This window comes from Suncus etruscus, chromosome 2 (assembly GCF_024139225.1).
Source record: "Suncus etruscus isolate mSunEtr1 chromosome 2, mSunEtr1.pri.cur, whole genome shotgun sequence".
NCBI classification, from domain to species: domain Eukaryota; kingdom Metazoa; phylum Chordata; class Mammalia; order Eulipotyphla; family Soricidae; genus Suncus; species Suncus etruscus.
This window is the reverse complement of record NC_064849.1, coordinates 164,479,263-164,504,118: the sequence shown is the minus strand read 5'-3', so window position 1 is coordinate 164,504,118 and position 24,856 is coordinate 164,479,263. Positions and strand designations below refer to the sequence as shown.

Sequence of the window (24,856 nt, the reverse complement as noted above, 5' to 3'; positions counted from 1 at the left end):
CTCTAAAAGAAATGAAGCTTTGTCTTGAACTCACTAGGACCTCTCAGCTGTCTGTGTGGCTGAGTTGCTAAGAGCACTGAACCTTGGTTCAAATCTAAGCTCTGTCACTCATAGCTCTGTAGCAAATAACTGAATTTTTCTGAGGCTCAGCCTTTTCTGATATAAAGAGCCTAAGTGTTTCTCTCTAAGAACATAGTGTTTCTTGGATATTGTGACTCATCCTCCTCTTTTTCTTCTTTCTTCCTCTAAAGATGAAAATCATCTGTCAGCTTAAACCTGGTCACGATATTTTCAGTTATTCTATTAAGATTCTTTTTTCTTGGGGCCTGAGTGATAGCACAGTGGTAGGATGTTTGCCTTTTATGCGGCTGACCCAGGTGGACCTGGGTTCGGTCCCCAGTGTCCCATATGGTCCCCCAAGCTAGGAGCAACTTCTGAGCACAGAGCCAGGAGTAAACCCCTGACCATCACTGGGTGTGGCCCAAAAAAGCAAAAAAATATTTTTATGAGTTTATCACAGAATAAAAGATAATACATGAGATTATAGGAAATAATGGGTATCACTTTAAAATAGGTGACCACAGCAAAACTTGGAAGTGAGGACTTGGGAAAAAGCTGAAGTCCAAAACTGGAAAATGTAGGGGTTGGAATGCTTGCCCAGCATCTGGCTAGCCTTTATTCGAGCCTTGATATCATATCACCAAGCATTTTTGATGCAACCTTAAAAGCTCATGAAAATGTGGGTGGCCCAGGCACCACAGAAACCCAGCAGCAACTCGTTTTAGGTCCTTACAGAACCTCTAATTTGGTCAGCCAGGAATAGCTGAGAGGTGTCCCTAGAGCTCCTGAACATTGCTTGGGCAGAACTGCCTACCAAAAAAAAAAAAAAAAAAAAAAAACCAAGTTAAAAAAAGCTGCAGCCAGATACAGAAAATACTATTTTATCATATTAACTCTGCTATTATAGACCTTTACAGCATTATTTACATCTAATTTAGAGTGCATATGAGGTAAAATATTGAAAACTTTATTTAACAGGCCCTAATATAAAGCTTGCTAGCTTTAGGAATAGGTGATAAATTTAGCTGTCAAAATTGGTCAGCAACAACTTCCACAATAGCACATCCTAAGAGTTTCAGATCCTTAATTCTGTTATTCAATATCTTGGTTGCTGTCAGCATAATAGAAATTTTGGGAGATCCAGCTTTCAAAGCAGCTACTCTCCAGCAGTTATGGTCTAGTAGTTTCTGTGGAAACATTATTCTAAATTGATTTGTATACACAATTTAAAATGTAAACAAAGAAAAAATCCAACTTATATGGAACCCAATAATGAAACAAATATCATCATAACTTTTGAGGCAAAAGTTATCCCATTTTTAAAATGATATGAGACAAGGTTTTACAATGACAGAATAAAAACACTTATGCATTCTTTTGAAAGTCATCCTCAAAACTAGAAAAAGGAAAGCAAAAACATAAAATTCAGTTGTAATTAAAGTAAAATATCCCAGCACCCAGAAATCTACCCTGTGCCACTGAAACATTCATTATAAGAATAATACACAATTGAGATAATGAAAGCCTTTGGAAGTAGTGGAGTTGCTTGTATAGTAATGTGAATAAATTCTTGCCAGTGAATTTCGGTAAATGGAAAACTATTCCATGTTCATGACTTGGAAGATTTAATCATGTTCAAATGTCTCCATCTTAAGAGTCAATGCAATTATATAAAAAAAAGTTCATGGCATTATTTAGATAACTAGAACCCTTAAAAATCATATAAGACTAATTACAACCCTAAATATCTAAGGCAATTTTTCCAGTGTTGTTGTTTCTTTGTTTTTACATCATTTCCACCAGTCCTTGGGACTTACTCTTAACTCTGTGCTCAGGAATCGTTCCTGATAGTATTGGGAGGGATTGATGGGGGAACACAGCATGAAATGCCATGGATCAAACCCTGATTGGCTGTCTGCAAAACAAGCACCCTACCTTCTTGAACCTAGGCATGGGAACCTTGAGAAAGAACAAAGGGCTCCATGCTCCTTGCTTTCAAATTATATTGCAACCCTATATTAATAAATATAGCACTGCCATTAAATACAGAAAGACACAGATCAGTGGAAAAGAATGGAAGAAATAGAAATAAACCCACACATATAGGCAATTAATTTATAATTAAGGAATAAAAATATTTCACACAGAAAGGATATTTCTTTGATAAATGGAGTTAGACCCAGTAGTCTGCAGAAGAAAAAATTACAAAGGGGGCCGCTCTTTTTTAGCACTTATATTTATTATCTCAAAGTGGGTTAGAGACTTTAATATGGACCTGAAACCATAAAACTCTCAGAAGAAGACATAGGCAGTAAGTTTCATGACTTTGATCATCTGATGATTTGGGGAACTTGACACCTAAACTAAAAACACAAAAAGGCCTTCTGCACATCTATATTCATTGCAGCACTATTTACAATAGCCAGAATCTGGAAACAACCCAGAGGCCCAACAAAGATGAATGGCTAAAGAAACTGTCTTTTTTTTTTTTTTTTTTTGGTTTTTGGGCCACACCTTGTGATGCTCAGGGGTTACTCATTGCTGTCTGCTCAGAAATAGCTCCTGGCAGGCACGGGGGTCCATATGGGACACCAAGATTCGAACCAACTACCTTAGGTCCTGGATCGGCTGCTTGCAAGGCAAACGCCGCTGAGCTATCTCTCCGGGCCCAAAAAACTGTCTTTTAAGACAAGGGTCCTCAAACTCCAATCTACAAGCCACATGAGGCCTGTTGAGGATTTGGATGTTTTTGGGGTTTTTTTAGTTTGTTTTTTTTTTATTTAAACACCTTGATTACATACATGATTGTGTTTGGGTTTCAGTCATGTAAAGAACACCACCCATCACCAGTGCAACATTCCCATCACCAATGTTCCAAGTCTCTCTCCTCCCCACCCGACCCCCGCCTGTAAGGATTTGATGTTTTTGCCACCACTGCCTGTCCTGCTTAGCAGCCTATTCTTCCCATGTATGAAATGTGCGCATGTATGAAATGTGCACTCTCACACTCCAGCTCCCTTTCTTCTCTCTGTCTTTTAACTCCTACTCTCGGTCTCGAGAGGGGTCCTCAAACTATGGCCTGCCAAAAGTAGGCCCATGGTTCCCATTGAAATACTGGTAAGCTTCTTGATTTAACTTTACTTGTTCTTCATTTTAAGTATTGTTTTTGTTCCTGTGTGTGTGTGTGTGTGTGTGTGTGTGTTTACTTCAAAATAAGATGTGCAGTATGCATAGGAATTTGTTCATAGTTGTTGTTTTTTTATTATTAAAAAATACTATAGTCCGACCACTGGTCTCAGCCCCCTGTTTTAAAAGTTTGAGGACCCCTGCAGTAAGAGCTCCAAAACTGCATACTTGTACTTATCTGGGATATTTTACTAATAGAGTCCCAGAGGGGCTGGAAGTAGAACATAGCATGTAGGGTGCTTGCCTTGAATGTGACAGAACACACTCAGCAGTTGCTCAGGGCTTGTTTCTGGCTCTGTGCTTATGGATCACTCCTGGTGGGCTACAGAAGACTGGGGATCAAACTCTGGTCAGCTGAGCACCAGGCAAATGCTCTACCTACTATATACTGTGGTTTTGACCCCCCAAAAAAATACCTTTTCTGAACTCTTCACTTGTTTCGGGGGATAAATAATCAAAATATCTATTTCAGAGGAGTCAGTTGTTTCATCATATTTAGTTTCTGTGTGTATTTAGGAATGTATTTCCCTTTAGAAATTATATGTCTGTACACTGCACCATGTCTCCTTCATGAACATTGGTCTTAATTCAGAATCTCTAGTAGTACAAATTGGACTAGGCATAGCTTTATTTTTATTTTTTCTATAAGGAAATAATTTACCGAGTAATGGAAGGGTTATGTTTAAAAACATAGTTGAGGGGCCAGAGCAATAGCACAGCGGTGGGCATTTGCCTTGCTTGCAGCTGACTCAGAATGGACCTGAGTTCAATCCCTGGCATCCTGTATGGTCCCCTGAGCCAAGAGCGATTTCTGAGCACATGGCCAGGAGTAACCCTTAAGTGTCACCAGGTGTGGCCCAAAAAACTAAAGCCAAAAATGAATAAATAAAAACATAGATGAAGAACAAATGCCCTATCTAATATTCATCTCCTTTGCATTTACATAGAAAATGTGTATTGATTTCAAAGGGTCTTCTCTAGATCTCAAAACAAGAACTGGATTTTTATATCTTCCAGCTTCTTATTTTTACCTAGACAGACAGATACATACATACAAATCTCATTGGCCTGCTCAGTAACTGGCATGTATTTTAATTTTTATAAGTCTGTACAATGACATAACAGGCATTGTTTTAATAGACATTTTTTAGCAGACTACTGCAGTTGATTTATGCAGCTCTTTATGTTTACTCCTATAAAAAGACCATTTTCCTCTTTTGTTTTTATTTTCCAAACATGCCAGGGTCACTAAACCCCTTTAGAAATTGCTTTTCAATAGTCATTCTTTGCGTGGAAAAACTACAGTATATACCTTAAATGAAATTCAATCAACTACTTTTATGGTGACTGGACTTAAAAGACATCAGTGAAAATACCCACACAAGCTCTTCAGATCAAGGCGTTTGTTTCAGCTGACTTTAGTATGTACTTATCCATTGTGCATCAAATAATGAGCAAAATAGGCAGACTTCTAATAAGCAAGTACAATATAGACAAAAGAGAGCACTGATTTAAGGTCCTAGTGTCAAATGCGGTAAAACACTCTGTTTATAGCAGGTCAGGCTTGGGTTTACAATTAGCACTAATTACCAAGAAAAAAATCAAAAGCAAGGCTTTCAGGGAGGACATTTTTCAGTGCAAGATCAAAGCCAGTCTCTGCAGAATAGGGAAGCCTCCACCACTTAATTGCACTGAAGTGCTAATTGGATTGTAAGGAACTTTCATGAGTTCCTCCAATTAGCCAGCCATCCCTGACTGAAGCTCAAAAAGAAGAGATTATGAGTTTTTAGAGCTTTTGTCTATCTGGATATCATTTGTATACCTGAGTGAATGTAGTTCTGCCTTCTTTTTATGCAAATGGAGGCCTTTGGGGTCTCTGTTTTTTAGCCTTCTATTAATAGCTTTGGAGGTAAAGCTATCTATTCTCTTAGAAAGCCTCAACTTAGCACTAATGATAATGGGGCAACATTTAATGGGAACTATCATTTTTTTTTTTTTTTTTTTTTTTTTTTTTTTTTGGTTTTTGGGTCTCACCTGGCAGTGCTCAGGGGTTACTCCTGGCTCCATGCTCAGAAATTGCTCCTGGCAAGCACGGGGGACCATATGGGACGCCGGGATTCGAACCGATGACCTTCTGCATGAAAGGCAAATGCCTTACCTCCATGCTATCTCTCCGGCCCGGGAACTATCATTTTTATTAAGTTTCTTCATTTAAAATATTAGAAATGGGTGTTGCTTCTTTTTTTTTTTTTTTTTTTTTTTTTTTGGTTTTTGGGCCACACCCGTTTGACGCTCAGGGGTTACTCCTGGCTATGTGCTCAGAAATCGCCCCTGGCTTGGGGGGACCATATGGGACGCCGGGGGATCGAACCGAGGTCCTTCCTTGGCTAGCGCTTGCAAGGCAGACACCTTACCTCCAGCGCCACCTACCCGGCCCCGGGTGTTGCTTCTTGACTCAGGATTTTTATCTCAAGCAATTAGGACCCAGTGGGGATATTTGTATTACCTTTTGATATTTATATTACATTGACTACTATTCACTTAGTGTAATTTTCTGAAAGAAATAAGGCATCAGTTATTTCATGGTGCTTATTCTCAGAGTAGCAGAACAACTCCCTAGAGTTGTTCATCAGTCTATTAGTGCTTTGTGCATAGATTACATCACCTATAATTTTTATTGTGGGTTGATCATACAAATAGCAACAAATCTACTAGTTTTACTACACACAGAAGCTCATATGACACTATGATCTGTTTGAACAAAATTATTTATTTGAATATAAGGAAAAATGAGTATCTTTGCTTGGTGCCAGGTTATCTCTATACAAAGTGAAGTAAGAAATCGACAACAGTACTGCGAATTCACATATCTGTTTTAGATTGGGACTGTAATAAATCTTGAAAAAAAATTCTTACTAACTTAAAATCTTAAAAAAAATATTTATACTCTTCAAACTTTGCTTATTAGGATATTGGCCTCTGTATCCTTCTTCCTGGAAACGAAAAATAAATATTGAAATGCTTGTAAAAAATCTGAGTTTTAAATATTCTGAATTATCTATTGATTAATTTTATTAGCTAAAAAAGAATCTATTTCTCATCCTTCTTTTTTTATTACTCTACCCAAGGTAGAGTTTCCAAACTATTGTTGATTTACATCTACAAAATTTGAATATTCTAAATCCGTCAAAACAAGATTGTTATAGAAAAGCAAAGTGATTTCCCACATTTCCAGAATTGATTGCAAATTGATATTTCTTGTGTGTGTGTGTGTGTGTGTTGTTGTTGTTGTTGTTGTTGTTGTTTTTGGTTTTTGGGCTACATCTGGTGACATTCAGGGGTTACTCCTGGTTATGTGATCAGAAATTGCTCCTGGCTTGAGGGATCATATAGGTCACCGGGGGATCAAACTGAGGTTTGTCCTAGGTTAGCCGAGTGCAAGTCAAATGCCCAACTGCTATGCCACTGCTCTGGCCCTGTTTCTTGTTTGTTTGTTTGTTTTTTGGTTTTTGAGCCACACCCGGTGATGCTTGGGGGTTACTCCTGGCTATGCTCTCAGAAATCGCTCCTGGCTTGGGGGAACCATATGGGACCCTGGGGAATGGAACCACAGTCCATCCTAGTCTAGCGTGCAAGGCAGATGCCTTACAGCTCACTCCACTGCTCTGGCCCTGATAGGTGCTGGAGCAACAGCACAGTGGTAGGGCATTTGCCTTGTATGCAGCTGATCTGGGACCAACCCAGGTTCAATCTCTGGCATCCCATATGGTCCGTGGAGCCAGGAGTAACCCCTGAGTGCCACCTCGTGTGGCCCAACCTCCTGCAAAAACGTTTAAAGATAATGAAGGTACTAGGAGAGACTAATGGAACTAATTATGCATTGGTCATTTTACATGTTTTAGTCTATTTCCAAAAAAATAAGCTAACTTTATTTTACAGGTGAGAAAACTTAAGCTTAGCTTCCAGTGATGACACAAGCATAGAAGACTTACGCTTAGAAAGATTTGTTGAATAGCACAAGGATAGGGACAAAAACCTTGTTTTTCTAAGTTCAAAGACTCCGTTTCTCAGTATTGGAAATGAGATCTCCCTCTTCTTGGCATGTTTGGTCTTATAGCACTTTGCACATTTCTTATGTAGGACTTGTAATCATTTATATCATATTTAACATTGCTATTGCTTACTTTAATTTTCCACAGTCATTTTGGAACAAGGGCCTTTTTTGTTTTGCCTAATAAAAGTTCCTGATTCACAGTAGCCTTTGATTAGTGAGTTTCTAGACGGATGAGTTAGTGTCAGAACCAGGAGCTTCTAACCCCAAAGTGAATTCTTTAGATATTTTGGTACCGTTCTGTAATTTTAGAATATGCAAATTAGTGAAGGATTTTTTTAAAATCCAAGAAATAGTAGCCAGAAAATATAGTATTATTTTTGTGATTACATCTTTCTAAAGTTTTAAGTGTTTTTCTGTTTTTTAGTTCTCATCATGAATATATAGTTTACTGTTATAGGAAAAGAGGGTGATATTTGTGCCATGAATTTATTCAAATGTCTTTTTAAAATTAGGTTATTGCATTGATTAAAATAACTGTCTTCTCTGTAGCATCTTTTATTTTTACCAGATTTAGGAAGACTCTTGTATAGATACTGAAATGACTGGTTATGATAGGAAATTTATCAGTTATGTAAATGTATTAGTATCCACTTCAAAGTCATACCTTACGAAGGTTTCTGATTAAACATGTTTCCTTTATAAAATGTAAAGCTTATGTTTATTTTTAAGAGAAATTACTCTCATGTAGTTGCAAAATAACCCTAAATAAACTAGTTCTTAGCTCCAAAGTTATAAAATGCTTCTAGGAATGTAAGAAACATAAAAGCAAAATATTTGCTCTTGTATAAGCAATAACATCTCTAATGTTTCTTCCAATTTTATCCAATGATAATTGCCCTAAGTGTAGATTCTTTATCCACAAATGATAATAGCATGTCTTAAGGCCTGAAAGAATAGATCAGCTTTCTAAAGTACACCTCCCGTCTCCAGGGTACTGGATGGTCAGGACCACAGTAACCTCTGGGGTTGCTTGAGGGAAACATTCCTGTTTTCTTAAAGAATCTAACTTTTCAAGTGGTGCTTAATCATTTTTCTCTGGAAAGGAGTAGTGGGCACCTCTGGAGTAGGTCATAAGTCCCAGTAATTGAAAGTTATTTACATTGTGGGATATTAGTCTTCATTGTGAAAACAAATCATTAAATAAAAAAATGTGAATAGAAACCAGAGCAATACTATATATTTAGGAGGTAGGGCACTTGCCTTGCATGTGGCCAACCCTGGTTCTATCCCTGCCTGGCATCACATATAGTTTCCCCCAAGGCCTACCAGCAGTGAGTCCAGAGTGCAGAGCCAGGAGAAAGCCCTGAGAATTACCTGTTTTATCCCCTTCCCAAATAAACAAAAATAATGTTAACAGTTTCTTCCTACAAGTTTCTTTTGCACTATAAATCCTAGCCTTATACATATGTATATAAAGCTATCATATATAACTATATTTTAAAATATTCTATAGTATGCTTAACATAAAATTTACGATTGGAACCATTTCTAAATATATTATATGGCAATATTAAGTAATTACAGTGCTATGCAATCATTACCATTCTCCTTTTCCAGAACTTATGCATCATCTCAATCAGAAACTTTATGTATTTCATTTAAAATTTTAAATTATGATTTATATTTATAGACTTAGATTAAAAAACATATTTAGCCATAGCTATATAATAGAATATGCACTATCTTCTCTATTATTCCAAATGCATTTCTTATGAGTCACAATTACTATAAGAAATTAATGAATTAAAACTAACAAAAGTTCAACTTCCCAAACTCCAAATATCCATTTCTTCTACTAACCCAGTTGTTTCCTTTGTCTTTACTTTTGCTTTGTTTTTGTTTTGGAGCCACAGCCAGGGAAGATCAGGGTTAACTCCTGGCTCTAGACTCAGAGGTTACTCCTGGTGATGCTCGGGGGACTTTATGTTGTGCCAAAAATTAAATTTAAGTTTGTTGTGTGCAAAGTGCCCGAGTCCCAATCAAGAATCTTTTGAAGTAAAATATTTGGGCTGGGGAAATGACACAGTACATAAGGGCACATGACCTACCCTAACTCTCTCCCTCCCTCCTGCCTTCCATCTGGTTGTATTCAGGGCTTATCCCTAGCTCTGTGGTCAGGGATTACTCTTCATGGGCTCACAGGAACATAAGAAGTTCATACAAGGCAACTGCTCTAGCCACTGTACTATTTTTCTTTCCCTAAATGACCCCTTTTTCAATCCTTGGCACTGTATGCTCACACACACACACACACACACACACACACACACACACACTCATTTGACAAATTTTAGTATATGTGTTGCCGAAGCGAGCACAACATTTGACAAGTTTTAAGAACAAAACCGCTCCCACCCATCAAACAAAGTGATCTATCAGAAAAATATTTTTACGTCAGTTACATTTTATCCGCATTGTGCCAGGTGGCTGTTGTGTTGTTTGGGGAAGGACATATCCAGTAGAGTACCCAGAAGTATTCACAGGACCATTTTGTGCTCCAGAGCTCCAGTCCTTCCTTTATGGTAACTTTGACAGGTTTGGACTTGTTTTATTACATTTGCAATTCAAACTTGCATTATCTCTGATAACGTCTGGTGCCCTTGTGTCCCTCTTGACCCTCATCTTCTACCACTGTTTCCTAAGTTGACCAGAAGTTGACCATCCTTGAAGTTTCATGTCTGTGCACCTTGTACATCTTTTTGTTGTTGTTGTTGTTTTAAACTATTCCTGGTGATGCTCAGGGGTACTCCTGGCTATGCGCTCAGTAATCGATTCTGGCTTGGGGGACCATATGGGATGTCGGGGGATCAAACCACAGTCCATCCTAGGTCAGTGCGTGCAAGGCAAACACCCCACTTGCGCCACCGCTTCGGCTTGTCCTTTTGTAATCTCCTGCATCTCTCACTCCCTCCATCCCTCCCTCTCCCCTGCCCTCTCCTCTCTATTTATTTAGGTTTGGGGCCACACCCAGTGATGCTCAGGGGTTATACTGTACTATCTCTCTGGATCCTCAGATAGGTTCTTTTTTTTTTTTCCCCTTTGGGCCTTCCGGTGGAGACCAGAAGGCCTGCTGGACCAATACTAAAAGAGCTGTAATACTGTCAGATAGGTTCTTAATATTACTTCTTTTCAGCTCAAAATTTACCTTTTCTGGTAATCTTCTTAGGCACACAGCCTACCTATTGGTGCTCATAACTTCCTGTGCATATTTGCTAATTATCTGCATGACAGTAAGAATTAATACTGACTTACCTTCTTTCCTTCTAGACTGTCAACTCCCTCAAGTGCAGTGATTTGCTTTCTAAATGTTTCTATTTGAGCTTCCTAGCAAGGAGGAGTCAGCCAATAGTTATTAGAATAGTGTTTGCAGGCTTATAATTTTTCCAATTGATTCAGGAGCCATGGATTGCTCCATTTTGTATTTCACTCCAGTAGAAACTTTTAGTGATTCCTTTAAGAGAATAGATGAATGAGCAACTGTGCATGTCAGGCGACATCATCAGGGCAAGTCAAGTCCCAGAACCAACTAGAAAATAAATGAGTGACTTTGGGCCACATGAGAAGTAGGGCATGGCAGAGAAAAAATAAAAAGGAATCAAGATCAGGAAGCACAAAGTTCTCTACATTTGCCTTTCTACTCATATAATTTCTGTTCTTGATTAATCAGAATATCAGTTTCCATAAAAAAAACAATAAGGCCCTGGGACTTGAGTCACGTGAGAAGGAAGGTACATAGATTAATTTTAATCATTGAGAACAGACATACTGAAACATTCCCTGCAGTAAGTATGGATTTTATTACATAGTGCTGAATAAACCTCCCACAGTTTTATTTTTGTGAGGCCGTATTATTTCCAAAGAGCAAAAATTAAGAAGAAAAAGAACACATAGAAATGAAGAATTCAGAGGCTCTTTCTAGCCACAGCTACCACAAACCACTTTAAGTTTTCTGTTCTATGTCAGTCTCAACATTATTGGAAGGAACCTGAAAGAGGCGGTTTTACAAGCAGCAGACATGACTTCCATTATTTTAAGAATCATTAGAACAAAACTTTTTCTAATGGGATTGGGAGTATGTGACTTTTTGTTATTGTTGTTTGTTTGCTTTTTACAACAAATCTAATTCCACTAAAACAGAACATAAAACAGAGTGATAATTAGCATGCATTTCCCAGTGTGGCCATCAAAACATACGTAATGAATAAACTAGTGAATTTGATGAGTGATTGACTAGGGCTAAAGAATTGATTAGGACCAGGTGAAAGGCAGTGAAGCCCGTCAGAAAATGCAGAAATAAAATCAGCATCAAAAAGTCTCCTCTGTGTGTGTGTGTGTGTGTGTGTGTGTGTGTGTGTGATTGTACAGCAGCCCTGTTTATTAAATGATCGTTGTGACTTGAAGTGCTGCAAGTTTCTGTGTTACTAAGAAAAAAGTTGAAAATATACAAAGTTCTATATTATTCCTAAGCAATTAAAAAAAAAGCAGTCTTTGTATTCTGCGAGGGTTGCTACGATTGGATTGATAATCTTCGTCATCAACACTAAACTAAGGTTAGGGGCCAGCCTGAAATGCTCCCTAGGGCTCCCACCCCGAGGGAGAACAATTCCATGGTCCAAACACTCATCAGAAACATCACGGGCTATTGTGCATGAGGAGAAGGTCCTTTGATGTAAGTAGCCAGGCTGTTACCATGGAGACTACTACAAGATTCAAGTCACTTCCTGATACTAAAGCACCTGATCTTCATGTCGCCACTAATTTCCACGGAACCTTGACCATACTTGACATTTTAAACTCTAATACGACAATTTATTTTAAGACACGGGGTGAGCGCTCCATCATTCGTTAAGCTGAAAATGCAAACTTTTGGGAAAAAAAACCTGCAAGCATCTCTCTAAAATGGGAAACTAATGCGCTTTTGCCTTCATTGTCTTGTTTCTTCGTATTATGTGTGAGCAAAAGGCTTTTATGTTGCTGTTGAATATAATTTTGAGTGTTTGAGTGTTTGTTTTTTTTAAGGAGGCACAGACCTGTCTAGGGCAAGGAAAATAGGTCACAGTGTTTGCTGGCAGTCGTAGGACCTCAGAGAAGACTGTTCTTTAGGGCCGTGCTCCAAGCACCCACAGAAATGTGGCTTTTAGAGCTGTGGCGCCATTCGTGATTCCAGTCATCCATTAGCATTGTTCGTGCAGACTTCTGATGAATGTGACACCTTTGGGGTCTGTCTGGTTATAGAAGGGGCAGTTGCTGAGAAATGGAGAATCTGGGTGACTTTTCATGGAGAGGTGGGAGAGGGCTTTGTGTAATAGAGTCCTCTAGGTGTGCAGAACACAAACATACAGCGTTTTGTTTTAGGATCACATCTGGCATTGTTCAGGAGTAATTTATGGTTTTGTACTTGGGAATCACTCCTAGAAGGCTCAGGGACCATCTAGGACGCTGAGGATTGAACCCAGGTTGGCCTAATACAGAGCAATTGGCCCTTCTTACTTACAGCAAGAACCTGCAGTTTCTTGCAAGCTATTTCTAATGCATTGTGTTGTTGTTGTTTTTCCCAAACTCTGTGCAACATCAGTTGAAATGAAATTAAAGAAGAAATGGAAGAAATAGGGAAGCCTGAGGATAAAGGAGCACAGAATAAATGTCTCCCATTAAACAGCAGAGACTTTTGTGTTTTGCTGCCTTTTCAGGAGTTTTCTTCTGGCATAAATATGAGGGTTATTAAAATTTAGTTAGAAAAGACTGATGGCCAGTGAGCTGAACTTAACCCCCACCAAAAAAAATTATAAAGGAATAGTTTTTAATTCCCTGTAATGAGAGCAATGGGGGAAAAAAGTGGGCCAATGTGTCTCTTATTTTCACTCATAATTCTTTTTTATCCATGTCTCTTCATCTGTGTGGAACACAGTTGACTCATAAGCATGAGGGGGAGATTATTATTCTCTTCACCTGTGCTACATGGTTAGTAATCTCCCTAACATGAGATCTTTTGTCTGCCTCGTCAGTAGTCAAGAATTCATTATGATGGGGGGGCCTCATCAGGATGCATTTTTTTTTTTTTTAGGCTACACCTAGTGAAGCTCAGAGGTTACTCCTGGCTATGAACTCAGAAATCGCTCCTGGCTTGGGGGACCATATGGGACACCGGGGGATTGAACCACGGTCCATCCTAGGCTAGCACACACAAGGCAGACATGCCTTATGCCCTGCGCCATTGCTCTGGCCTTAGGATGCACTTCTTAATGTCCATGTCCCTCAGCCCAATGAATAAATGAGGTTATTGAAAAAAAAAACGCTCGGAGAAAGTGGGTGATAGGGATTCATTCTTAAACAGTTTTGTTGTCTTCTCAAGCCAACTGAATCGTTAGTGTGTCTTTAACACAATTATACTTTACACATTTAAAAAATATTTCTATTGCAGTAACAGCTCATTTTAACATTGGTTTTCCATCATGCATAATTACAAACCAACGTCCAAATACTACATGTTATTCATGCTTAATAATGTATAGATTGTGTACTATGCAGACAAAATAGTATCAAAAGTGTGTTTGGTAATGTGTGTTTTGGAGTGTTTGAGCTTGCAAAGGAGCTGTTTTTGCACCCAGTGTGAGCAGAGAAGTATACAGTTATATTGGGGGAACAAGTGAAATGTGTCTTAATTTTTAGGAATCGGGAGTTAAAAATCTGTAAGAACGGGGCCGGAGAGATAGCATGAAGGTAAGGTGTTTGCCTTTCATGCAGGAGGTCATCGGTTCGAATCCCGGCGTCCCATATGGTCCCCCGTGCCTGCCAGGAGCAATTTCTGAGCCTGGAGCCAGGAATAACCCCTGAGCACTGCCGGGTGTGACTCAAAAACCACAAAAAAAGAAAAAGAAAAAAGAAAAAAAAATCTGTAAGAAGCTCTGAAAAGATGATCATCTATAGTTTCTTCTTTAATGTTTTAACTAGAGTGCTAATGTTAAGTGATGTACTTCTATATGTATAATCCAAGTTGGAACAAAAGATTATTTTTAGTCATATATATGTACATATATAAATATATAGTTTTGTAATCTGTCCTGAAGCCATTTTTCTAACCCATGAGAAGATCTTAACTTCCTCTCACTTTATTCCAGTGTGAGAACTGTTTATTAGCATGTTACTTCCTGATCTACTAATTGGCTGAGGACAGTAGAACAGTCGGTGGGACCAGATGTTGTTTACACCCCACTCTTCCTGGGTCTCTGTCCCCATTAGCCTCACCTGGCTTGCTTAGAATTCCAGTGCTTTGTGTCCTGTTAGCTATGTGCTTCTAGTGTAAGGACTCATAATTGGTGACATAAATGGTGAAAGCACACAGGAAATAAAGAAATAACCAAGAAGTGACTATATTAGCTCTATTAAGCAAAGTAGCAGAATCATGAAATATAAAACCAAAGAAATCACCTTCACAGTCCTGAAGATGGCAACATTAGTTCCTAATGCTGAATGGGACTATACAAGTAGATTTGCTCTTTTTCCAACGCTTTGGGTGCCTAGGTTTGAGCACAGAAAAGTGTTTCAATTTACCTTTGGTGTCACTTCTCAGTGCTTTTCTTGACTTCCAAACTGTCCAATGAGCGGCTTCTCTCCAGCCCTCTCCCACAAAATTAGCTTCTCAGGGCTTCATCAAATCACCTTGACTTGGGGGAGGCAGGACAATCTGTTTTGCAGTATGTCCTTTAGTCTCTCAGCAGCATATGTCATTATCACTGTGGGTGTTGTCCAAATAATGACATCTTTAGTAGTCTCTCATGCCAGTCTCTTAACATTAATTTTACTTTTAGCACAAAAACTTTGTATGAAATATGAAAACACTCTTTTGGGGGAGGGCCCCAAGTCATAAAGAGTGAAGTGACTTGCCACAAATGTGTACAAGAAAGGACAAGATTTGGAGCATCCTGTATGCCTGACTCTGACTGCACTATTCCTTTTGTCTCTGAAAGAAACCTGTAGACTCAGCAGTACCAAGAACTAAGTCCTAGGTACAGCAGAGATTGCAAACCTTGTTTTGCAAAATAATCACTGGAAAAGTAGAGTAAAATTTCAGATTCTAGTTCTACCAGTGGAGATTCTGGTTAACTAGTATCAGATGATTCTAAGTGCAGATCCAGTTTGAGAATTGACTTTGTAAAGTTACCAGTCAAATTTTCTGTAACCAATCATTATAATTTTGACTTAAAGGAAAAAGAAATGAACTATTCTTGCCACATGATGGTTCATTATTTGATCATTTCAATCTCAGTCTCTTTACTATGCTAAATATTTCTTCTCAGTCTACTTTTTCCCTCCCAAGGAAACGAAGGGTTAGTTTTGCTTCATTAATCCAGATTAATTTAGGGTTATTGTCTTTCTGTTTTAAATTGAGGTATAATTGACATGTAACATATTGGTTTTAGGTAAACAACCTAATGATTCAAAGCAATCTAGATTACACCCATTTTATGTATAATGACAGTTTTTTTCCTTGTATTGAGAAGAGGTCATTGATTTTTTGTTATAACATTTCAAATATTGCCAAAGGTTTTGGGGGGGGTGAAATTTGAACTTTATTACTGATATCAATAGGTGTGTTTGCTAATCCTTTCCTTTGGCACTTTCAGCCATAAATGTTTTTAATTAGTGGACACAACTAATTTTAAATAATCATTAGGGAGACAGGTTATACTGAGACCAGTTTTCAAAATAAATTATTCTGAGAACGTGTCTCTGAAATAATAACAAATTGAGGGAGAAAATAGATAAAGTTTCTTTTTTGTTAAGAGGCAATTTTTTCATTTAAAGTATTAGTTTTCCATAAGCCAAGGCATTTTTCATGGAGAACGGCTGTTTGTGACACTTTGCAAAGTGCCGCAACATTTCGCTAATTTCCAAAAGGTCTCCTTCAGATCGATTGCGACCTTATCAATAGCAAGATCTCATTCATCTCTTTCGGAGACTCTTGTCACATAGGGCTGCACTGCGTTCTGAGCTGCCTCCGCTCTGATGGCAAAAATCCCATTCAAGGGAGTTTCAGACTCAGTTTATGGTGAAGCAGCATCTTTGTGATCTTGTTGTTGTTGTTGTTGTTGTTGTTGTTGTTATTGGTTTTTAAAAAGTGAAGCATTTTTGTAATCTTCCTGAGTTATTTTTGAATTTTAAAAATAAATCACACACATACTACTGACATAAAATTTATGACTTTTATTTTAACACTAACTGCTGTTTGAGAAGAATGAATTTGTAATACGTCTCGTGAGTTCATTCTTTTCTGGGGGTGTGATTCTTTTGGAGCAGTATGTCCTGTTAAATGGTTTAATATTGTTACTTTATGTTATTCTATTATTTGTTACAGTGTTCAAATATATTAAGACAGTGGAATTTCTTGTAATTTACTTCTACGATAATTTTAAAAGATAATTCTTTCTTTGAAAAATTTAGAGCTATTTCCCTAAGTGCCTCACATGTTCCATATGCTAAGGTAGGCAGTTAAATTCATGGTATTGAATTTCCTGGGTAGCTTGTGGAATAAATACCAGGCTTTACACGTTAGATTTTATATCAAAGCTGTAATTGTGCAATCTGTAGTTCCTTGATTACATTTTATATATAATAAAAACACAATAAATTAATTTTATCCTGTAAGTAGCCACTTTTCATTTCTTTCTGCTTTCTATATTTATTAATTTTCTAACCTTTATAACTTTCAATATTACTCTGCCGTCATTTCAAAATCTACGATCAAAATTCCTTTCTCTCCATCTGCTATCTTTTCATTTATCTCTCCTTTTAAATTGTGTTTCCTCTCCTGTCTCCTCATGAATATGCTATGGTATGTCAGCTTTCTTTGACTAATTAAGGAGGGAGAATGATTTCTTTGCTTTTGAGATTGTCATTCTTCCTGTGTACCAGTCTAAACAATTAAAATCAGCTGTCTTTGCCTACTAATGATTCGCCAAGTTGGATGTGGGAAATTGCATTAGGATGTTTTCCTTTTAAGGACCCCTGCATTCTTTAACAGCGAGCCTGCCATTTGTTGTTCTCCAAGCCTATTGACTGGTATTCAGTCAGTGCACGGTTCAGCCTACCTTCCAGCCTGATCCTTCTTAATGAGACAGAACTCTTTTCTTAAAGTTGTTGCTCTTTAAAATTACTTTTGTGTGTTTTCAAATATGTGTCAGGAAAATATTTAATTGGCTTCATTGGAGTAATATCCATAATACATAATAGAGATATCTCTGATGTTATTTTGTGCACAACTATTACTTAACCTTTGTCTTTGTTTGGAAATATTATGTGAAATGAGGTACTCTTCTAAGAAAAGTATACATTCTGAACTCATTTTTTATTTCAGTATTCAAAACTTATCAGAAACATGTTCAAGCATCTTGCTCATGCATTGGAGCTATGCCAGACAATAACAAGTTAGGCAGAAAAAGAACTCAAATACATTGCATTTATAGAGTACTTACTCTCTGCAGAAACCTCTTCTGGACCTGTGAGGATTAAAAAAGAAGTTAAAGTTTGGTCATTAGTGACACAGTACAATATGTGATTAAGTATCAAAATAATTGGAGAACTCAATCAGTCCTCTGTGGTTTCAGAAGAAAGGGAAATCAATATAAATTGATGACCTTGGAAGGCTTCATTGAAGAGCTAGAATTTGCATGTGTCCTTGAGAGATAGATGTTTGTACGTACCCTCCATATCAAAGATCTTCTATTGATCATATTCAGAAAATAAAAGGCAGGCACCAAAGGTGATTTTAGGATTTCATGTTAGGAAAACCTAGAGAAAGAGTTGTCATTTGTGGGGGAAAATATTTGAAAGAGAAGTTTGGGCTTTGGAAGGTTGGGTGTGTGGTCATCTCTAAGAACATAGAGATACAGGAGACTAAGTGAGACACCAAGTCGAGACATAGGATCAGCAGGATCAGCACCAGATAGTAGAGAGCAGACAACAGAAATTGCAGAAGACTTTGTTCTTCTGCCCTCCCTGACACCAGTTAGGTGGGCAAATTTAGTCTCAGCTTCACAGTTTCATCTTCCATCGTTTATAAAATAAGAGAATCCAGAGAGTGCTGTGTTGTAGCATTTCAGAAAGAGCCACTTTCAGAGTTCTCCACACAGAAGCCATAATTGAACCACAAAAGTACATCTGACCTCTAAATAGAAAAAGGAAATATTTGGTGAAAAGGACCAGCCTCTAGGGACATTGTAGCTTCTAAATGAAAGAAGACAAAAAATGTGTTGCTGCAGGCGTTTAATAGTGTCAGGAGAAGAGATTACTAGCAGATGGAATGACAGAAGAGGAAAACCAGAGGTGTTCAAGACAGTTTCAAGTGTCCTGTTTTCATCTTGTCTTGGGTCTTGGGTCTGCCACTAGACATAGACATGTGCCTCTCTCTGGAGTGAATCTTTTTTTTTTTTTTTTTTTTTTTTGGTTTTTGGGCCACACCCAGCGGTGCTCAGGGGTTACTCCTGGCTGTCTGCTCAGAAATAGCTCCTGGCAGGCACTGGGGACCATATGGGACACCGGATTTGAACCAACCACCTTAGGTCCTGGATCGGCTGCTTGCAAGGCAAACACCGCTGTGCTATCTCTCCGGGCCCTGGAGTGAATCTTTTTAAAAGGGCCTAATAACAAATCGCAAGCTATACTCATGGATTTCACCTTCTTCTAGCGTTGGATATTCATTGATTAAGCATCAGCAAAGTTCTCTTACTGATTGCTCTAAAAAAAGGTGAATTTCTTTAGGGTGATTTTCATTCACATGAGCAGAATAAATTAGAATAGGAGTTTTAGTATACTATTTTGGTCAAATTATTCAAATAAGTAATTTCTGATTTATTTTTCTATTTTTGGTTTTTGGGCCACACCTATTTTGACGCTCAGGGGTTACTCCTGGCTATGCGCTCAGAAATCGCCCCTGGCTTGGGGGGACCATATGAGACACCAGGGGATCGAACCACGGTCTGTCCTATGCTAGCGCTTGCAAGGCAGACACCTTACCTCTAGCGCCACCTTCCCGGCCCTGTTACAGTATTTGAAAACATGGTACCACTGAAAAACGGCATTTAGTTGTCTGAGCTATTTGATGGACTGTTGAAATAATACAAATACACTTGTAAGCCCCAAAACAATACAACTTAACCCCCAAAACTTAATCAGAAAGTTTATCATTTAAAAAGGTCTTCAAAGTTTTATCAGTGCTTTCTTTCAATTTAACTTTTTAATCAGAAACAATTATATCCAGCCTGATGCAGCAAGTAAGACGATTGCCTTGCATGGAGCGAACCCAGCCAAAAGGCCCATATGATCCCGTGAGCTCTCTGAGAAGTGCAGAGCCAGTAGTATGCCATGAGCACCACTCAATGTGACCCAAAAACTGAAAAAAGAAAGGTGGGGAGGCAGGGAAGCGCAAGGAAATGATCATATTTTATTAGAATACCATCGTGTCTAAGCAAATTTGTAGCAGCAATTTACAAATAACTACTAAGTTTCATCCCCAGAAATGACAGCAGAATGGTTTCAGTAAGTTGGAGGCAGATATGGAAATTTGCCAGAATCTGTTTTTCACTCTAATACATCAAAACTAGCAATGTGAGAAAATAAAGCTTTATCCTAGCAGAAGAGATAAAATTTTAGAAAGATCTTTATAGAAAAGTACAATGTATTAATTTTTTTTTTTTTTTGGTTTTTGGGCCACACCCGGTGACGCTCAGGGGTTACTCCTGGCCATGCGCTCAGAAGTCGCTCCTGGCTTGGGGGACCATATGGGACGCCGGGGGATCGAACCGCGGTCCATCCTAGGCTAGCGCAGGCAAGGCAGGCACCTTACCTCTAGCGCCACCGCCCGGCCCCATAATGTATTAATTTTTTAAAAAAAATGGATCATCCATTATTTTTTCAGTCATTAAACTGGCAAAAAAATTATACTTATACTGAATAAGAGTTCAAATGATCTGTTTTAGGTGACTATCATTAACAGTTTAAGATTGTTGAGCTCGGCCTCGGAGAGATAGCATAGCGGCATTTGCCTTGCAAGCAGTCGATCCAGGACCAAAGGTGGTTGGTTCGAATCCCAGTGTCCCATATGGTCCCCCGTGCCTGCCAGGAGCTATTTCTGAGCAGACAGCCAGGAGTGACCCCTGAGCACTGCCAGGTGTGGCCCAAACCCCCCCACCCCCAAAAAAAGATTGTTGAGCTCAGATGATATTCTCCTAAAATATTTTTCTAATGTTCACTGTCATGAAGATTTGCTCATTTGGTACAGATTTTTTTAAAACATTATAAGAAAATGTGCTTAAAATTGTATTTTTCTGGGTGGGGTTGTTTGTTTTTAAAGACCACTTTGAACAAGTAGAGATTATTTATATTCATCCCATAAAGTACACTGGAGAACTCTTATGACTGTGGACCTAAGGAAACACTCTCTGGACTTCATCTTTCTTTACCTCATCCTTCCCAGGCAGCTCTCTTTATTAAAGTACATGTCATAAAATGAGTTGCCATTTTAAGCACAACTTTATACTAAATGCTTTAATATATGGTTTAATTTAATTCTCACAACTGTTTGTCATTATTGTAAGGAGAATCACAGAAGTCAAGAACCGGAAGTCTGAGCCAGGATTCCAAGCCTGTTGCTTATTTTCAGCTCTTATTGATTACTTGAGTTTGCCATCTACTCCAGCAACTTGCTCAGTGCCAGGGATATGCCAGGATCTTCCCCAGGGAACTCAGTCTAACAGGGTAGGGTCAGTACCTTTCCTAGTGTGATTCATTTGCAGTGCCAAGCTGCCAATGTGGGTTCAGCCCCCCAGTACCCAGTGACAGGATCTGAAGCTCTTGTTTCCTGCAAAACTTCATTGTACTAAATGCTAAAGTTGCCAACCAGCAAAAACTCTGCATACATTGAATATTTTCATTACTGTCTCACCACCATGCATTTCTCAAGTGTTTTGGTTGTCTATCCATGACGAATAAGGAAGAAACACTACACAGGAACAAAATAAAGCCTACCCCTTATCCTGCATGCATTCAGAAGATATTTATGCAGCGTAAATCAGAACTCGCAGACACTCTGCACCTGTGAGTCCGAGCTGGTAATGGAAGTCCCTTTTTTTGCTATCACCCTGTGACCTGCTGCCTGACCAGGCCATTATAACAGCGGCAGTAGGGACTGCGCGCAGCTTCCCCATGATGACAGCTTTGCCACTGTGAGCCTGCCATTGATTAGTACATTAGTGGGCAGCCACCCTCCCCATGCCTGGTCGTGACTATCACACAAAGCAAACACTCACTCTCTTGGATGCTGGTATTATAATTTGAAAATTAGTTTTGCCTTCATGGCTGCATCATATTTGGAATCTCTCTTTGATGTTGTTATTAGTTTGGGCTCCTGGTGCTCATGATAACTGTCACACATTAATCACGACCATCATGTGATTCTTAATTTGCTCGATTATGACAAATGGATTTAGACACAAACTTGCAATTACCTATTTTGAGGTTAATAAGAGATTGGGGGGTATAATTGGTTCCCAGATATTCAATTTAGGGAAATTATTTCTCACCCCGCTCTAAAACATGTTCAAAATGAGCATTTTGTATTTTTGACTATCACTGCAGAACTGTGCCAGCTGAGACCATATGGGATATCTGAGCATAGTAATATACCCCAAATTTTTACCTGAACAGAATATTTGTGCATTATATGTCATGTATGATCTTAGCTACTGACTCATTTGTCCACTCCATTTTTATCAGTATCTGAAAATTAACCTAAGCCATTTTACTTTGTAAATACCATATTCTCCTTGGGGAAATGAGAAGTATCATGTAGAGATTATTCTAAGAATTAATCTTTCTGCAGTTTTGTTAAAATGCGGTGGCGTTAAGATATTTGGTATTTTATTTTATGCTGTTTGTTTTGGGGCTACTCCCATCAATGCTGAGGGATTACTTCTGGCCCAGCATTGAGGAATTACTCCTAGCTGTGTTCAGGTGACCATGTGAGATGATAGAAATTGAACCTGGTATCTGCTGTACTTTTTGTCCAAGCCCAACATTCAGATACTTGTAAAAGTTGCTGTGAGTTTTAATTTTCCTTTGGACCTCTTTCATTATGAATTGCACATGCAAGTGATTTAATATTTAAAATCAGCACAGAGATAATCTTTTTGCCTGAGTAGAGAAATCTTATGAGCTTCTTCCTGGTAACATATTTCTGTCATTATTTTATATGGTTTGCATAGACTAGTAGTTTCCTTTTGCCACCATTGTTGTCCCCTTCCACATGGTATCCTGTTCATGTCTAGTGAATGTGCACATTCACCTAGTCCAGAACCTTCCATGTTTACTAAAATGCTCTTAGTGATCTGTCAGCACAGACACAGATCATGCTACCTATCATTGTAGCTGCATACAGTTGTGTGGTGGAAATGTGGAAAGCCTCAGTGCAGGATGTTCAGAAATCAGCCAGAGTGGAAGTTTTATCCCACAGAGGTTAAGAGTTGAGGTTCTGGAGTCAACTGGTCAGGATTTGATTCGTCTTTTTGTGTTTTTCCTGTCGGACTGTGGGCAGGTCACTTCCAGTAGTTTTCAAACTTTTCCACCTGCAGACCAGCACTGGTCCACATAAAGCAGTTGAAACCACTGACTTAACCTATATCAATTTTCTCATCAGCAAAATTGCAGTATCTATCTTATCAAGTTTCTTGTGGGGATTAAATAGGTAATTTTGTAAAGCGCTTAGCACATCAAGTGCTTAGTAAATGTTAGTCTTTAATACTAAAGCCTTGCTCTTATACAAAGAGGAAATTATTTCCACATGGCTCCTTGAGAAGAATCATTTACCCAGTATTCAACTTTTTAACATTCAGTTGAACATTCAGTTCATTCTGTATTTGAATAGTTCCAATAATTACAATTGATGTCTTCATCATAGGGGGTGCTGTGGTTCAGTCCCAGCTCCATCATTAAAATATATGTAATGTGTTCTCTGTAAAATGGTTTTTAAAAAGGTACTTGGAAGTATCCTGTCCATCAGATCTTTTAGGTTTTTTCTTCCCAAAGTTAATTCACCTCATTCCCTTCATTATTTCATAGAAGACACTGTTGGGGAGCCTTTTACCTTCCTACTAAATTGGCCCTCAATTCACAGGTCAATGTTGCTATTAAAATGTTGTACAAGGGCCTGGAGAGATAGCACAGCGGCATTTGCCTTGCAAGCAGCTGATCCAGGACCAAAGGTGGTTGGTTCAAATCCCGGTGTCCCATATGGTCCCCCGTGCCGGCCAGGAGCTATTTCTGAGCAGACAGCCAGGAGTAACCCCTGAGCACCGCCGGGTGTGGCCCAAAAAAAAATGTTATACAAAAAAATAAAACCACAGCTTATCTGCTATGTACTACAACTTCGGTTTGATATATAAACAAGTATTTTGCTCTAAGGCTATTTAGTTCTTTCTTTTTCTGTGTGTGTATTGGGGTAGGGAGGCAACCCTGTCACCACTATATTCTATTAGATGTGTGAGTGCATCTAAAATTCTTAAAATCTTTTCACATTAGCCAAGAATATTCCATAGGACAATTTCTTTTAAAAGATTGGGAACCAGGAATATGGTAGAATGCAAGTCTCAAATATGGGGGGGGGGCACAGTTGTGTCCACATGGGGATGGGCAAAGGCAAGACTTCGGGAGGAGTCTGGTGTCAGCCATCTCCTTCCAGTGTCTCAGGTTCTTGCTGCACTGTCAGGAAACTACTCCCTACACACTGTGCTATTGCTCTAGCCCACTTCTCTTGGTTCTTGACAGCCCCAGGTCTCAGTGGCTCTTACAGCCCTGTAAACCATAATTTGGTACTATTGATATTTTGACTTTTGTCCAAGACTTTCTTTTTTTTTTTCTTTTTTTTTTTTTTGTGGTTTTTGGGTCACACCCAGCAGTGCTCAGGGGTTACTCCTGGCTCCATGCTCAGAAATTGCTCCTGGCAGGCACAGGGGACCATATGGGACGCCGGGATTCGAACCGATGACCTTCTGCATGAAAGGCAAATGCCTTACCTCCATGCCATCTCTCCGGCCCCATTGTCCAAGACTTTCTATAGTTAAATGCTGTATTCCCATTATTGACATGGCAATATGGAAAGGGTATGCTAGAATGGGCTTACTATTTTTAATACAAGTCATACACAATATAGAACATTTGGACATTACATAAAAAGAGGAAAATGACACTTTATTTCATCCTTTAAAGATAACCACTATTTTTTCCTTATTTTTTATCCTTTAGTTTTTGGGTCACACCCAGAAGTGCTCAGGGCCTGTCTTGGTACTCAGGGCTGGATTCTAGCGGTACTTATTTTCCTGCGGATCAAATCAGGGCTGCCTACATGCAAAATATGTGTTGAGCTTCTTATATTATCTCTCTGGCCTGCCCCAGATTTATTGTTTTCTTTGTTTTTGTTTTTTCTAGCTCACAGGACTTTTGTTTGTT

The 24,856-nt window shown here is 38.7% G+C and overlaps 1 protein-coding gene and 1 non-coding gene across 2 annotated transcripts in view; one reads left to right on the top strand and one right to left on the bottom strand.

The window, feature by feature from the left end:
• The window catches only part of FBXL17 (F-box and leucine rich repeat protein 17), a 573,691-nt gene that overhangs the window by 443,629 nt on the left and 105,206 nt on the right, over positions 1 to 24,856 (top strand). The window lies entirely within an intron of this gene.
• Positions 10,400 to 10,461, bottom strand: LOC126002415 (U7 small nuclear RNA). Its single transcript, XR_007493127.1, has one exon. It is a non-coding gene; the product is annotated as a U7 small nuclear RNA (small nuclear RNA).